Source organism: Anser anser (genome assembly GCF_964211835.1).
Source record: "Anser anser genome assembly, contig: SUPER_W_unloc_5, whole genome shotgun sequence".
Lineage (NCBI taxonomy): Eukaryota > Metazoa > Chordata > Aves > Anseriformes > Anatidae > Anser > Anser anser.
In genome coordinates, this window is record NW_028154227.1 from 65,477 (window position 1) to 81,132 (window position 15,656).

At 45.8% G+C, this 15,656-nt stretch overlaps 1 long non-coding RNA gene across 1 annotated transcript; it reads left to right on the top strand.

The window, feature by feature from the left end:
- The first annotated feature begins 911 nt into the window (after positions 1 to 911).
- Positions 912 to 14,864, top strand: LOC310888935. The gene is made up of 2 exons (XR_014576263.1): positions 912 to 1,045; positions 8,406 to 14,864. It is a non-coding gene; the product is annotated as an uncharacterized lncRNA (long non-coding RNA).
- Positions 14,865 to 15,656: the final 792 nt, after the last annotated feature.

The following is a 15,656-nucleotide window of genomic DNA, read 5'->3' on the forward strand; positions in this document are numbered from 1 at the left end:
ATGATATGGAAACAAGCAGCTGGCACCTACAGGGAAAACCCAGATAAAGTAGCCAGGGTAATGAAAATGATAATTAAAACCCAAAATCCCGATTGGGATGATCTCCAGGTGATCCTGGATACTTTGATGGACTCGACAGAAAAAGACATGGTATTGCGGGCAGCCAGAGAGAGAGCCCGAGAAGATATACGAAATGGATGAGTGCTTGGAAATCTAGATCAAAACTTCCCCACTGAGGATCCCCAATGGGATTATAACACAGGGGATGGAATAAGGAGGCTGAAGAGATATCAAGATTGGGTACAAGTCGGGGTACAGAATGCCATGCCCCGGACCATAAATTGGTCAAAATTGTATAATGTCAGGCAAGAAAAAGCGGAATCACCTTCCGCCTTTTTAGAGAGATTGAAAGAAACTGCTAAGAAATATACAGATTTAGACGTAGAGACTGAGCAAGCTGAAGCTCAATTGGCACTCATTTTCCTGGGACAAGCCCAAGAGGATATTAGGAAGAAATTGCAAAAGTTGGAAGGTGCAGATTTGAGAAATTTGGATAGGCTGTTGGAAATAGCCTGGAAAGTGTATAATAACAGAGAAAAGGAAACGACAAAAAGGCAACAACAGAATTTATTAGCAGTAATTCAAGGGAGAGAACATGCAGGATTAAGGGGCAGGGGAAGAGGAAATATTAATGGTCGAGGTAGAGGAACAAGGAGAGGCTACCCGAGCTCAGGGGGAAACCGGCTGGGTCTTAACCAATGTGCCCATTGTAAGGGGGAGGGTCATTGGAAAAACGAGTGCCCTCTCCGTGGACAGCTGATCGTTGGTGGGGGAAATTCGTTCCGAAACCAAGAAGCAGCTAAGGCGATGGTTCTGGGGGAGTACAGTAGCTGACTAGGAGATCCGGTAGCAGAAACTAAAGAGCCCTTGGTAAAAATTCAAATAGGAAATAAGGAAGTAAAATTTTTAATTGATACAGGGGCCACATATTCAGTGCTCAATAGATTAAGTGGTAAAATAGGGGAAAGTAAAACTACTATTGTAGGTGTGTTGTGGTTTAACCCGGCTGGCAGCTAAACACCACACAGCCGTTCGCTCACCCTCCCCCCTCCCTCTCTGGGATGGGGGAGAGAAACGGGAAAGTGAAGCCTGTGAGTTGAGATAAAGACAGTTTATTAAGACAGGAAAATAATAATAACAATAATAATAATAATAGTGATAATGGTAATAGTATTAACAATAATAATGTGTAAGAAAACAAGTGATGCACAATGCAATTGCTCACCACCCGCTGACCGATGCCCAGCCTATTCCCGAGCAGCCGGCCCCCCCCACCCCGGCCAGCCACCCCTATATATTGTTTAGCATGACGTCAGATGGTATGGAATACCCCTTTGGCCAGTTTGGGTCAGCTGTCCTGGGTCTGTCCCCTCCCAGCTCCTGCTGCACCCCCAGCCTGCTCGCTGGCAGGACAGAGCAAGAAGCCGAAAAGTCCTTGGCCTGGTGTAAACACTGCTCTGCAACAATTAAAACATCAGCATGTTATCAGCGCTCTTCTCATCCTAATCCAAAACATAGCACCCTACCAGCTACTATGAGCTACTTAACTCTGTCCTAACTGGAACCAGGACAGATATCCACCCCTTATTCCATACCATTTATGTCATGCTCAGGTTACACTCTGTCCAATACGTTCTAATTAATCAGCATTTTCATCTATGATATATAGCAATCATGGTAGTGATGACATACATTATTATATAATAATTAACATACTACAATTCAACTCATGGGCTATTCTCACCCAGTATCAAATCCCCTTGAGGTACACACCGGACCTCCCCATTCTTTTGCATTACCCACCAAGTGCATCCAGGTCCCTGAGCAAAAGCAATCCCACGAATGGGTTTGCCTTTTCCTGAGGCAGGAGTAGCCCAGACTGTTTTACCCAGCATGTATCTTACGTGCACTACAGGAACTTTATCCCCTTCTACAGTGCGTAACAGGTTTGATTGGGCAGGTCCAGCTCGGTTGGCAGATCCCCTGGTATTGACTAACCAGGTGGCCTTTGCCAAATGTGTATCCCAATTTTTGAATGTCCCAGCACCCATTGCTTTCAGTGTAGTCTTCAACAGTCCACTGTATCGCTCAACTTTTCCAGAGGCTGGTGCATGATAGGGGATGTGATACACCCACTCAATACCATGTTCTTTGGCCCAAGTGTCTATAAGGTTGTTTCGGAAATGAGTCCCGTTTTCTGACTCAATTCTCTCTGGGGTGCCATGTCGCCATAGGACTTGCTTTTCAAGGCCCAGGATAGTGTTCCGGGCGGTGGCATGGGGCACAGGATATGTTTCCAGCCATCCGGTGGTTGCTTCCACCATTGTAAGTACGTGGCGCTTGCCGTTGCGGGTTTGAGGGAGTGTGATGTAATCAATCTGCCAGGCCTCTCCATATTTATATTTCAGCCATCGTCCTCCATACCAAAGAGGTTTTGACCGTTTGGCTTGCTTGATTGCAGCACATGTTTCACAGTCATGAATAACCTGTGCTATAGTGTCCATGGTCAGGTCCACCCCTCGATCACGAGCCCATCTGTAGGTTGCATCTCTACCTTGATGGCCTGAGGTGTCATGGGCCCATCGGGCTATAAATAATTCACCTTTATGTTGCCAGTCCAGGTCCACCTGAGCCACTTCAATCTTAGCAGCCTGATCCACCTGCTGGTTGTTTTGGTGTTCTTCAGTAGCCCGATTCTTGGGCACATGAGCATCTACATGGCGTACCCTTACAACCAGGTTCTCTACCCGGGCAGCAATATCTTGCCACAATGCCGCAGCCCAGATGGGCTTGCCCCTGCTCTGCCAGTTGTTCTGCTTCCATTGCTGTAACCACCCCCACAGGGCATTTGCTACCATCCATGAATCAGTATAGAGATAGAGAACTGGCCACTTTTCTCGTTCAGCAATATCTAAAGCCAGCTGAATGGCTTTTACTTCTGCAAACTGACTCGATTCACCTTCTCCCTCAGCAGCTTCTGCAACTCGTCGTGTAGGACTCCATACAGCAGCTTTCCATCTCCGATGCTTTCCCACAATACGACAGGACCCGTCAGTGAACAAGGCATATTTCTTCTCATTTTCCGGTAGCTTGTTGTACAGGGGGGCTTCTTCAGCACGAACCACCTCCTCCTCTGGTGATATCCCAAAGTATTTGCCTTCTGGCCAGTCCATAATCACCTCCAAGATTCCTGGGCGACTGGGGTTTCCTATTCGAGCCCGCTGAGTAATCAGTGCAACCCACTTGCTCCATGTAGCATCAGTTGCATGATGTGTAGAGGGGACCCTTCCTTTGAACATCCAGCCTAGTACCGGCAGTTGGGGTGCCAGGAGGAGCTGCGCTTCAGTACCGACCACTTCCGAAGCAGATCGAACTCCTTCATATGCTGCCAATATCTCCTTTTCAGTTGGAGTATAGCGGGCCTCAGATCCTCTGTATCCCCGACTCCAAAACCCCAGGGGTCGACCTCGAGTTTCCCCAGGTTCTTTCTGCCAGAGGCTCCAGGTGGGACCATTCTCTCCGGCTGCAGTGTAGAGCACATTCTTTACATCTGGTCCTGTTCGGACTGGCCCGAGGGCTACTGCATGAACTATTTCCTGCTTAATTTGTTCAAAGGCTTGTCGTTGCTCAGGGCCCCATTCAAAAGCATTCTTCTTACGGGTTACTTGGTAGAGCGGGTTTACAATCAGACTGTAATTTGGAATATGCATTCTCCAAAACCCCACGACACCTAGGAAAGTTTGTGTTTCTTTTTTGCTAGTTGGTGGAGACATAGCTGTTATCTTGTTGATCACATCCATTGGGATTTGACGACGTCCATCTTGCCATTTTATTCCTAAAAACTGGATCTCTCGTGCAGGTCCTTTAACTTTATTCTGTTTTATGGCAAAACCGGCCTTCAGAAGGATTTGGACTATTTTCTTCCCTTTCTCGAAAACTTCTTCTGCAGTGTCACCCCACACAATGATGTCATCGATGTACTGCAGGTGTTCAGGAGCTTCCCCCTGCTCCAGCGCAGACTGGATCAGTCCATGGCAAATGGTAGGGCTGTGTTTCCACCCCTGGGGCAGCCGATTCCAAGTATATTGGACTCCCCTCCAAGTGAAAGCAAACTGTGGCCTGCACTCTGCTGCTAGAGGGATGGAGAAAAATGCATTAGCGATATCAATTGTGGCATACCACTTGGCTGCCTTTGATTCCAGTTCATACTGGAGTTCTAGCATGTCCGGCACTGCAGCACTCAGTGGTGGCGTGACTTCGTTCAGGCCACGATAGTCCACTGTTAGTCTCCACTCACCATTAGACTTTCGCACTGGCCATATGGGACTATTAAAAGGTGAATGAGTCTTGCTGATCACTCCTTGGCTCTCCAGTTGACGAATTAGCTTATGGATGGGAATTAGGGAGTCTCAGTTGGTGCATTATTGCCGCCGGTGCACAGTTGTGGTAGCAATTGGCACCTGCTGTTCTTCAACCCTCAGCAACCCCACAACAGAAGGGTCCTCTGAGAGACCAGGCAAGGTAGACAACTGTTTAATGTCCTCTGTCTCCAAAGCAGCTATGCCAAAAGCCCAGCGGAACCCTTTTGGGTCCTTGAAATATCCTCTTCTAAGATAGTCTATGCCAAGGATGCACGGAGCATCTGGGCCAGTCACAATACGGTGCTTTTGCCACTCATTCCCAGTTAGACTCACTTCAGCCTCCAATACAGTTAACTGCTGGGATCCCCCCGTCACACCATAAATACAGATGGGCTCTGGCCCTTTATAGCTTGATGGCATTAGAGTACATTGTGCACCGGTGTCTACCAAAGCCTTATACTTCTGTGCGTCTGACGTGCCAGGCCATCGAATCCACACAGTCCAATAAACTCGATTGTCCCTTTCCTCCCCCTGGCTGGAGGCAGGGCCCCTCTAGTCCTGGTCAGAATCTTCATTTCTGTGTTTAAAGGACTGCCTGCTGGAAGTTGGAGCAGCAAACCTTTCAGAGAACTCCTTTTTCCCAATTGTTTTCCTTTGCAATTCACGTACCCGTGCCTCTAGGGTCGCAGTAGATTTTCCATCCCATTTTCTCATGTCCTCTCCATGGTCACGTAGGTAAAACCACAGGGTGGCGCGGTGTGTGTGCCCACCATATTGTCTTCCTTGCATAGATGAACGTTTACCCCTAATAGCTGAGACACTGGTTTGTACAGGTGGGGAGGAAAATAATCTCTCTTCAAGTTGGTGGATCTTTTCAGAAAGTTTCTCCAAGGTATTCTCTTTTAGCTGGTGGACACTAGTTCGTTCAGGTGGAGGGGAAGATAATCTTTCTTCAAGTTGGTGGATCTTTTCAGAAAGTTTCTCCAAAGCATTCTCTTTTAGCTGGTGGACACTGGTTCGTTCAGGTGAAGGGGAAGATAATCTTTCTTCAAGTTGGTGGATCTTTTCAGAAAGTTTCTCTAAAGCATTCTCTTTTAGCTGGTGGACACTGGTTCGTTCAGGTGGAGGGGAAGATAAATTCTCTTTAAGTTGGTGGACCTCTTCAGAGAGTTTCTCCACAGCTGAGACACAGGCCTTTAGGGAAGAGGAGAGATTTCCTTCGTACTGCCGGAGTATTTTAGTCACTTCATTCACTGTGGGATTCTCCTCCGTTTTCCAGGCTAGTATTGCCAATGAGTTGGCATATGATGATGGGGCACTCTGTACAAACTTCCGCCACATGGGTAGTGTACACCGGACTGCATCTGGATCTGCGGATGTTTGTGCGTCGTCTAGGTCCTTATAAATTACTTCCCGTACGGCCAATTCCCTCAGGTACTGAATTCCCTTCTCCATGGTGGTCCATTTGCTTGGTAAACATACAAGTTCTTCCTTGAAGAGATACCTTTCCTTCACAGCTGACAGGAGACGCCTCCAGAGGCTGCGAGATCGTGCTCCATCTCCAATTGCTTTGTCAATGCATGCGTCCCTAGCAAGGGATCCCAGCCGCCTGGCTTCCTTGCCCTCCAATTCCACATAATTGGCTCCCGTGTCCCAGCACCGGAGCAGCCAGGTGACAAGCTGCTCGCCTATACAGCGACCAAAATCTTTTCGCACATCTCGTAGCTCACGCTGGTATAGAGTCCGGGTAATTACTGTTGATTTTTCAACATCCTCATCCTCATCTTCAGTCTTCTGTACCTTTGATGGCCGGTGTAGAGTCCGGGTAGTTACTGTTGATTTTCCGACATCCTCATCCTCATCTTCAGTCTCCTGCACCTTTGATGGCTGGTATGGAGTCCGGGTAGTTACTGTTGATTTTTCGCCATCCTCATCCTCATCTTCAGTCTCCTGCACCTTTGATGGCCCAGCCTCGTCTTCACTACGCCCAGACTTAGCAGAAGACTGTCTGCGTTTTAAACGACCTGAGCCTCTATACCATTTTTTCACCTTGTCTACAGGGGCAACTTGCACTGCTACAGCTCGTTTCTCTGACCCAGACACAGGGTCTGCCACAGGGGTTGGAATACCCTCTGCGGGGTCAACTTGTACTGCTACAGCTCGTTTCTCTGACCCGGACACAGGGTCTGCCACAGGGGTTGGAATACCCTCTGCGGGGTCAACTTGCACTGCTACAGCTCGTTTCTCTGACCCAGCCACAGGAGTGGGAGCTAGAGTAGCTGCAGGAGCTGGAACTGGAGCGGCTGCAGGAGCTGGAGCGGCTGCAGGAGCTGGAACTGGAGCGGCTGCAGGAGCTGGAGCTGGAGCGGCTGCAGGAGCTGGAACTGGAACAGCTGCAGGAGCTGGAGCTGGAGCGGCTGCAGGAGCTGGAGCGGCTGCAGGAGCTGGAACTGGAGCGGCCGCAGGAGCTGCAGCTGGAGCGGCTGCAGGAGCTGGAGCTGGAACGGCTGCAGGAGCTGGAGCTACGTTGCTAGTAGCATCAATTGCAGCTCGATAGGCACAAGCCAGACCCCAGCACGCTACAGTGATTTGTGTCACTTTGGAACTGCCAGAGTCATGACACCTTTTTTTCAAGCATTCTGCCAGCTTTTTAGGATTTTGCAGTTGTTCAGGGGTGAATGTCCAAAACACTGGAGGTGACCACTGCTCTAGAAACCTGCCCATATCCTCCCACACTCCCTGCCACTCGCAACTATCCCGCCTCAAGACAGATCTCCGGATGAGATTCCTAAGTAGTTGTTTAACCCTCCACAAAATCTGAAGCGCATTCAGGAGACATAACAACAAGAGCAGGCTGGTCTGAGTATCCCAAGGATATTCAACATCTCGGAGAACCACCGTAACTAGCTCGGGGGATAAGAGGGTGGTGGTGAAGGAGAAAGGGAGAGTGAACAGGTAGGGAAACATGTCTTCCCCTGTCCCCTTCACAGATTGGCTCCCTAACGAAAACAGGCAATAGGTGTAATTGCTAATAGTTTCCGAGATATGGGTTCCAAAGTATAGAGTCGACGTCAGTGCTGAGTACAAATACCAGGTTAAAGTCGTGACCAGATATTTCATCATTTCATAAGCCATTGCTACACCGCACAGTACCATAACAATCTTAAACCAGGGCCCGGAAAGGATAAACAGTGCAACAGGGAGCACATACAGAAAGTAACGCACCATAAAACTCAATTTGGAATACAGGTACAGCAGACTGGAGATTAAGGCAATCAACATCGTGACTAGCAACTATTAAGCAGGTCCAATACTTATACCAATTTTAGTTTAACACACTCTGGTCAGATTTGTCGATATCTCAACCCTTCGGGCCTCACGTTGGGCGCCAAAAAGACTGTTGTGGTTTAACCCGGCTGGCAGCTAAACACCACACAGCCGTTCGCTCACCCTCCCCCCTCCCTCTCTGGGATGGGGGAGAGAAACGGGAAAGTGAAGCCTGTGAGTTGAGATAAAGACAGTTTATTAAGACAGGAAAATAATAATAACAATAATAATAATAATAGTGATAATGGTAATAGTATTAACAATAATAATGTGTAAGAAAACAAGTGATGCACAATGCAATTGCTCACCACCCGCTGACAGATGCCCAGCCTATTCCCGAGCAGCCGGCCCCCCCCACCCCGGCCAGCCACCCCTATATATTGTTTAGCATGACGTCAGATGGTATGGAATACCCCTTTGGCCAGTTTGGGTCAGCTGTCCTGGGTCTGTCCCCTCCCAGCTCCTGCTGCACCCCCAGCCTGCTCGCTGGCAGGACAGAGCAAGAAGCCGAAAAGTCCTTGGCCTGGTGTAAACACTGCTCTGCAACAATTAAAACATCAGCATGTTATCAGCGCTCTTCTCATCCTAATCCAAAACATAGCACCCTACCAGCTACTATGAGCTACTTAACTCTGTCCTAACTGGAACCAGGACAAGGTGCCACCGGGAAGGAGGAAATACGGCCGTTCTTACAACCCCTTGATTTACGGTTTGGAGGCAAAGAAATTACGCATGAATTTTTATACATACCAGAATGCCCTATTCCGATTTTGGGACGGGATTTGCTAACTAAACTAAATGCTACCATAATGTTTGAAGATGGAGAATTGATTATGAGAATCCCGGAATCAAAAGTGGGACAAATATTAATGATTAAAGAGAAGGCTGTTCCTCATATCCCAAAAGAGGTAGAAAATGCAGTAATGCCTGCAATTTGGGAAACGGACGTGCCTGGAAAATCAAAAGTAGCCCAGCCAGTAAAAATTGAACTTAAGGAAGGGGCCCGACCGGTACGGATTAAACAGTACCCATTGAAGCCAGAAGCTAGGCTAGGAATAGTAAAGATTATAGATAAATTTCTTAGCTACCACATTCTGGAGGAATGCAAATCTGAATATAATACGCCAATTTTCCCAGTAAAGAAACCTAATGGGGAATACAGGCTAGTGCAGGACCTTAGGGCAATAAACGAAATAACAAAAGATATTCACCCAGTGGTGGCTAATCCTTATACATTGTTAACATCTGTAAAAGAGAAATATAAGTGGTTTACGGTAATTGATTTAAAAGATGCCTTCTTCTGCATACCCATTGACAAGGATAGTAGAAAACTTTTTGCTTTTGAATGGGAAAATCCACGGAACGGACGAAAGATGCAACTAACCTGGACAAGGTTGCCTCAAGGATTCAAGAATAGCCCGACCCTCTTTGGCAGTCAACTAGCTAAAGAAATAGAAGATTGGATTAACCAAGGACAGATTCAGGTACCAAAGGATCGATACCTGCTGTTACAATATGTGGACGATATATTAATAGCTACCGAAGGAGAGTCAGAATGTATTCAGGTAACTATTGATATTTTGAATCAATTGGGACTAAATGGGTACAAGGTTTCTAAACAAAAGGCACAAATCGCGTGCACAACAGTAATTTATTTGGGATGTGAAATTTCTCAAGGACAAAGAAAATTGGGAGTTAACCGAATACAAACTGTTTGTGAAATCCGTGAGCCGCGAAATTTGCATGAACTACGGGCTTTCCTAGGTATGGCCGGGTGGTGTAGACTGTGGGTAATGGACTATGGACTCATAGCAAAGCCCCTCTATGAAACCCAAAAGGCCTGTACATTTACCTGGGGAAAGCCACAACAAGAGGCCTTTAAAAAATTAAAAGAAGCCCTGATAAAGGCGCCAGCCTTGGGCTTGCCGGACTTATCAAAGGACTTCCAGCTGTTTGTGCATGAGAGACAACGATTGGCATTAGGAGTACTGACCCAGCGACTTGGCAGCTGGAAAAGACCTGTGGGGTACTTTTCTAAACAATTGGATGCGGTAAGCGCTGGATGGCCCTCGTGTTTAAGGGCCGTGGCAGCCACAGTCCTTTTAATACAGGAAGCCAGGAAGCTCACATTAGGGAAACGAATTGAGGTGTTCGTGCCACATATGGTGACTACAGTATTGGAGCAAAAGGGGGGCCATTGGCTATCGCCCAGCCGAATGATGAAATATCAAGCTATACTAACTGAGCAAGATGATGTAATCTTAAGAACTACTAACTTATTGAACCCAGCAGTGTTTCTAGGAACAACTACGGAGGAAGGAGACCTCAGTCATGATTGCGTGGAGATCATCGAACATACCTATGCCAGCAGAACAGACTTAAAGGGATCAGCCTCTGGGGAGACCGGATTGGGAACTTTTCACGGATGGAAGCAGCTTTATGGAAAATGGGACTCGTTACGTAGGATACGCGGTAACTACATCAAAGGTAGTGATTGAGGCAAATTCCCTACCTCCGGGAAGTTCAGCCCAACGAGCAGAAATAGTCGCCCTGACACGAGCCCTGGAACTAAGCGAGGGTAAGAACGTGAATATTTGGACAGATTCAAAATATGCATTCGGGGTAGTTCATGTACATGGGGCATTATGGAAAGAAAGGGGAATGCTATCCTCACAAGGGACTAATATAAAATACCAGGAAGAAATATTGAAATTAATAATAGCTGTACAGAAACCCCAACAGGTGGCCATAATGCATTGTAAAGCCCATCAAGGAGGGGTGTCAGAGATTGCAGAAGGTAACAGACTGGCAGATTTGACGGCCCGGAAGGTTGCGAGTGAAGTATGGAAAGTAATGGCTCTAATTCCATCAAAGGTAGGCCTCTCTTGTTTTAAATTACCTAAAGACCCAAAGTATTCAGCAGAAGATGAGAGACTTGCAAATTTGATGAAGGCCCAGAAGAATCCTGACGGATGGTATGTGACTACGACAGGACAACTCATAGTGCCTCCTATAGTAATGCGAGAAATCTTACAAAAAAACCATAATGAATGTCACTGGGGTGCAGGAGCAATGGTGACCTATTTGAAACGAGGTGTCATCTCGGTACACATGTTAACAATGGCAAAGTCAGTAATGTCAAAATGTGAGCTTTGCTTAAAGAATAATCCGGTAGCAAGGAAACATGCTGAGATGGGAAGAACTAGAGCTGGAATAGAGCCTGGAGATTACTGGCAAATAGACTTCGTGGAACTGCCTAAAGCAAGGGGTTGATACTTTTTCAGGATGGCCGGAGCCCCTTCCCTGTCGCACCAACCAAGCAAAGGAAATGGTAAAATGGTTACTACAGGAAATAATCCCTAGATTTGGTGTACCATTGGGTATTTCTTCAGACAGGGGACCACATTTCATTGCCAATGTGGTTAAGGAGGTTAGTAGGTTACTGGGAATCACCCAGAACACCCTATCCCACTTACTCCACCCCCATCCTATAGTACTAGCGTTAACAAGCAGGCATAGAGGAATCAATAAGATAGTAGACTAACGAAGATGCGTTAAGATTATACTTACTAATCTCTATATCAAGTTATACTCACTAACCTCTACTAACCTGATTCAACCTAATAGTAATGAAAATACTTGCTCTTGGTATGAGTGAAGTATTTTCAAAGGGGGGAAATGTTAGTGTTGGGGAGAATCGAATGGATGTTTTACTAATGTCTCTTAGGTGATGGGACATACAGTATAATTAAGCATTGCCAAATGTACTTACATTATCAATTAATCTATGTACACTGGAAACTTAGGGAGTACATTGAACAATCAAAAGAATCGTTGAAGGGGAACCCCGGGAGGGAACAGGTACAACCTGACCTTGGATAAGGGCCTGGAAATGATGAAATGAGTTGAAGCAGAACCAAGGAGCGGAGGGAGCATGCGTCGAGTAAGAAAGGTGAAAAGTTTAGCGGAGAGGAAGACTCCTTACTTCATCTGGACGACCACCTGGATGACCACCAGAGTGCGCCACGCATGTGCAAAGGGGAGGGGAGCTAATTAGAATGAAATGCGAGGCTGATGTTGCAACCTGTAATGAATATGTATACCTTACGCAATGTTGAATGTATAAATAATGGCTGGGAAGTGACGGGACTCGAAGCCAGATTTGGGCACCTGCCCCGGCTTCCAGCGCTGAATAAAGCACCTTCATATAATCACTTGGTGGTTATGTGGTTGCTACGCTAACACAAGGGTTAATGCAGGCCTTAGAGACTGAGTGGGATTTTCACACCCCCTGGCACCCCTCCTCTTCTGGGAATGTAAAGCGAATGAACCAGACATTAAAGAAGCAATTAACTAAGTTAGTGTTAGAAACCCAACTTCCTTGGGTAAAATGCTTACCTTTAGCACTCCTACAGGTTCAAACAGCACCAAGAAACGATATAGGAATTTCACCATATGAGATGCTGTTCGGATTACCCTATCTGGGCAGAAGGGATGAGATACCACAACAAACAAGAAAGTTTTCTTAAGAGCTATATTCTGGGGTTGTCCTCTTCTTTGTCATCTCTCAGGACCGGTGGGAAATTGGGTCCTGATTCAGACCTGGAAAGGATCAACTCCGGCCTGAATGGGAAGGACACTTCCAAGTACTACTAACCACTGAAACAGCCATAGGAACTGCGGAAAAAGGTTGGACTCACTATACTCGAGTGAAGGCATCCGTCGACCCTAGTACCTGGGAAGCTGTTCCTACAGAAGACTTGTTGGAAGCTGAAATTGAAGAGAAAAATCTCGTAGTGGACTCTGAGCGGGATAAGAGCTTGCAATTGTAAACTAACCTTTTATTTTCACAGGTAACTAATGAGTGAGACTTGTGATTGAGAGAAAGGACAGACCTATAGTGAATTGAAGTGTTCCCAAGGGGGGTTTGTTATAGTAGTAGTGTATGTCTTATTCTTTGTATTGATAATTTTTTGGAAACCTAAGGGTTAAAAATAATGACAGGGAAAAATCAATTATTAATTTTGTTTCTAGTGATTGTAGGCCTCAGAGAAAGCCTTGGTCAATTGGCAACTTGGAAAAGGCATGACCAGATAATAGTAAGATGGGATATACCATAGAAATATGGGTGAATGTGACAGAGGGTTATGTACCAAAATTTATCATGTTTGATGCTTGTGAGGTGTTAGCTTGTGGAGATTTAAATGCCCAACGACAACTGAGCAGAGAGAACAAATAACTGGGAGAGACCCAACAGCCAGATTGAGAATAGCTGTATGGAAACAATCCTCTATTGCCATCAGAGAAAGGGAGAAACTCAAGGAGAAAACAGGAGAGAAAACAGGAGGCCCTCTTTGAAATGCGGCAGTTCAAACATTTGAGATTGAAACAGGGTATGGGGATGTGAATGCCTGGATAGAATGGGTCAAATATACTGTCCAGAGTCTCAACCATAGCAATTGCTATGCTTGTGCCTCGGGATGACCGATTGCCCAGACAGTGCCCTGCCCATTGGGGTGGACCAAGGATTCCCAGGGAATGCGATGTATGATTGCATTGTACCAAGAAAAGACTGCCTGGGGAAATGAGGCCTGTAAGTCTCTCTCTTTGCTATTCCCTTCCTTGCATGATAGCAATATCAGGGCTCCCCCTGTATTCTCCACAGCTATAGGTAACCATACAGCTTGCCTCTCACGGCAGGGTGTGAGTGCTACCCAGCATCTGGGAGAATTTGCCTTGTGCACGAGGACCTTGAATGCTACCGAGGACTTGATGGGAAACTATTGAAGACTTGAGATCCCCAGGGCAGATCTCTGGTGGTACTGTGGAGGGAAGATCTTACGGTCCATCCTGCCATCTAACTGGGGAGGCACTTGTGCACTTGTTCAATTAGCTATACCCTTCACCCTGGCATTTGAAAGAGAAACATCACAAATACCCAGAAGAAGTAAAAGAAGCTTAGGAGTATCATTCGATGACAGAGTGTACATAGATTCTATTGGGGTGCCTAGAGGAGTTCCCGATGAACATAAAGCCAGGAATCAAATTGCTGCAGGGTTTGAGTCACTGTTCTGGTGGGTAACAATTAATAAAAATGTGGATTGGATTAATTATATCTATTATAATCAGCAGAGATTCATAAACTATACAAGAGATGCGATAAGAGGAATCGCTGAACAACTAGATGCCACCAGCAAAATGGCTTGGGAAAACAGAATAGCATTAGATATGATTCTTGCGGAGAAAGGTGGTGTGTGCGTGATGCTGGGCAACCGTTGTTGTACTTTTATCCCTAACAATACTGCCCCGGATGGCACAGTAACTAGAGCATTGCAAGGGCTTACCACCCTTGCCAATGAATTGGCAGAAAACTCAGGAGCAGACACTTCCATCACAGGATGGTTGGAATCTTGGTTTGGTAAATGGAAAGGGATGGTAGTGTCCATATTTACATCCTTGATCGTAGTAGCAGGAGTTTTGACAGCCATTGGTTGTTGCATTATCCCCTGTGTAAGGGGACTTGTCCAGCGGTTAATTGAAACTGCACTTTTGAAACAAATGACCATGGATCCACCACCCTACTCAGATAAGATGATGATATTAGAGGAAATGGAAAGCAAAGAAAGTGAAGAAGAGGAAGACATCTACCAAATTACATCTTAGAGAAAAATTTTGCAAAAATCAACAAATTATAAAAAGAGAAAAGGGGGGAATTGTGGGAATAGAAATGTTGTTTTTGCAGTGTTACATTGTATAGAAGGAAGGAATGTGGTATTGAGATATGCTTACAGTGATAAGAAAGCTCAGCAGGTGACCTCCTAAAATGCAGACAACCAGACTCCTTAGAGCAATCAGGTCAAAATCATTATGTTAAGTCAAGCCAGATAAGGGGAGAAAACATTACCATCTCAAAAACAGGCCGGAAACTGAAGGCCAGGCATTGTCTGTGAAGCATCAGGTAGATTGTGAACCTGGATTACCCACTCCAGTGGGGAAACAGGGGAGGGTCCTGTCATCAAAAAGTATATAAACTGTGTTTTGGAACTAGTGGGTGCGCTCTCCTGCTTGTGGGGCGCCCGCCATTGCAATCGCGAATAAATTACTACTTCACTGAGATCCTCGCCTGAGCCTAAGTTATTGGCTACAGAGTGTTTCTCACACTGGTATCCCTGCACAGTACATTTAGACCATAATCACAAGAAAAGCATCCAACATGCTCAGTTGAGAACTAGCTTGCAAGAAGCATGGAATACAGATATATATTCCTGATCTCGTCCTTTTCCAAATCTTCTCAAACTCTAGGACATGTTATCATGCATCAGGATTACAATCCTAAACTCTCTGAAACATAGTTATTACCTTTTTTTCCCAAAACAATGTGGTGTTTTCTTGATATTCATGTGAGAGTTTGGTGATTAAATCAAACCGTAAAAAGTGAGTGGCCCAACTATAATCTCCCCTTTTTCCTGAAATAGCTCAAGTGTAATCTCTATCTTTCTGCAAGACCTTGCTAATAGACAGCATAAACCTAAATTTTGTATCAGTTGATCTTTGGATGAGATAAAAAAAACAAGATCAAGCACTGGAACACCAAATACTAATTTTTAACTGGACATCCTAGGGCATATAAATCCATTCAGCTTTATTCCTTTCCTGGGGTCCAATTAATTACTTGTTTGTTTCTTCCTGTGAAACTACAGAATCACAGAATAGCTTGGGTTGGAAAAGACCTTAAAAATCTTATATTTCATAGAATCATAGAATATCCCGAGTTGGAAGGGACCCATAAGGATCATCGAGTTCAATTCCTGGCACCACACTGGTCTACAAAAAGTTCAGACCATATTCAATTCAGACTGGGGAGTCTGTTCCAGTGCGCGACAACCCTCTCAGTGAAGAACCTCTTCC